The 2029-nt window shown below is 50.6% G+C and overlaps 1 non-coding gene across 1 annotated transcript; it reads left to right on the forward strand.

Annotated features, from left to right (window-relative positions):
- The first annotated feature begins 1346 nt into the window (after window positions 1–1346).
- Window positions 1347–1419, forward strand: TRNAR-CCU (transfer RNA arginine (anticodon CCU)). Its single transcript has one exon. It is a non-coding gene; the product is annotated as a tRNA-Arg (tRNA).
- The last annotated feature ends 610 nt before the right edge of the window (window positions 1420–2029 follow it).

Consider the following 2029-nt stretch of genomic DNA (forward strand, 5'->3'; position numbering starts at 1 on the left):
TGGCATGTGGGATCCTCCCGGACCAGGGCTCAAACCCATGTCCCCTGCATTGGCAGGTGGATTCTTAACCACTGCATCACCAGGGAAGTGCTGGGTAAAGGATTTGCATAGACATTTCTCCAAAGGAGATACACAAATGGCCAGTTAGTACATGAAAAGATGCTCGACATCATCACTCATCTGGGAAATGCAAACTAAAACCACTATGACATACCACCTCACGCCCACTAGGATGGCCAGGATCAAAAAACAAAACAAACAGGCTTCCCTGGTGTTGCAGTGGTTGAGAGTCCGCCTGCCGATGCAGGGGACACGGGTTCGTGCCCCGGTCCGGGAAGATCCCACATGCCACGGAGCGGCTGGGCCCGTGAGCCATGGCCGCTGAGCCCGCACGTCTGGAGCCTGTGCTCCGCAATGGGAGAGGCCACAACAGTGAGAGGCCCACGTACCGCAAAAAACAAAACAAAACAAAACAAAAAAACCCCAGAAAATGACGAGTGTTGGGGAGAATGTGGTCATGGAAGCTTGTGCACTGCTGGTGGGAATGGAAATGGTGCAGCCACCAGGGAAAATAGTACGGCACTTCCTCCAAAGGTTAAACACAGGATTACCATGAGATCCAGCAATTCCACTTCCAGGTAGTCACCTGAGGTAATTGAAAACATATGTTCACACAAGAACTTGTGCACAAATGTTCATAGCGTGATTCACAGCAGCCCAAAGTGGAAACAACCCAAATGTCCAACAGAGGAATGGATGAGCATAATGTGGTCTATCCACACAATGGAATACGATTCAGCCATAAAAAGGAAGTACTGACGCACACTACAACACAGATGAACCTCAAAAACATCACGCTCAGTAAAATAAGTCAGATACAGAAAGACACACACCGTACGATTGTCCCTTTATGAAATGTCCAGAACAGGGAAATCCACTGGGACAGAAAGTAGATTAGTGGTTGTCTAGGGATGGGGGCTGAGGAGGCGATGGCCGAGGGGTTTGGGGTTTCCTTTAGGGTGTTTCAAAACGGATTGTGATCCTGGTTGCCCAACTCCAGTATCTGTAGTGAGTATCCTAAGAACAATTGAATCCTACACTTTATTTTTATTTTTTTGCGGTACACGGGCTTCTCACTGTTGTGGCCTCTCCCGTTGCGGAGCACAGGCTCCGGACACGCAGGCTCAGCGGCCATGGCTCACGGGCCCAGCCGCTCCGTGGCATGTGGGATCTTCCCGGACCGGGACACAAACCCGTGTCCCCTGCATCGGCAGGTGGACTCTCAACCACTGCACCACCAGGGAAGCCCATGAATCCTACACTTTAAAATGGCAAATCTTGGGACTTCCCTGGTGGTGCAGTGGATAAGACTCTGCACTCCTGATGCAGGGGGCCCGGGTTCGATCCCTGGTCAGGGACTAGATCCCACATGCATGACACAACTAGAGTTCACATGCCACAGCTAAGAAGCCTGCTTGCCGCAACTAAGGAGCCCACCAGCCACAACTAAGACCCGGAGCAGCCAAACAAACAAACAAATAAATGTTTCAAAAAATAATAAAGAAATTGTAAATATTACTGCAGGTTAAGTAATCTAAGAAAAGTGATTATAAAAAAATGAATAATGAGTGAAGAAAGGAAGAGGAAGTACCAAAAGAAACCAAGAAGTCCAGAGAGTTCCCAGAGCCCCCAAGGCAGTTGAGGTGGGTCACACCCTCTGCTTCGAGCTTCCCGGTAGGCAGAGCAAAGATGGAAATGCACTCACAATGATGCCCTTTGCCTCCGTGATCACATTCCAGGAACTTCTCACCTGTCAGCCAAGTTCATCCCCAGCAGAAACAGGCAGGAGGCTGGCTTTACAGATGAGAGCACCGAGGCAAGGCCAAGGTCACGAGCTGGTGAACGGCAGAGACCAGATAGGCACCCGGGCACTCCGCACATCCCACTGCCTCCCCACCTGCCCGTTTGTGTCCACAGAGATGTGAGCGGTCACCACCAGCAAGAGTGGCCTTTCCAAAGGAGGTTCTGT

Source organism: Globicephala melas, chromosome 15, assembly GCF_963455315.2.
Source record: "Globicephala melas chromosome 15, mGloMel1.2, whole genome shotgun sequence".
Classification (NCBI taxonomy): domain Eukaryota; kingdom Metazoa; phylum Chordata; class Mammalia; order Artiodactyla; family Delphinidae; genus Globicephala; species Globicephala melas.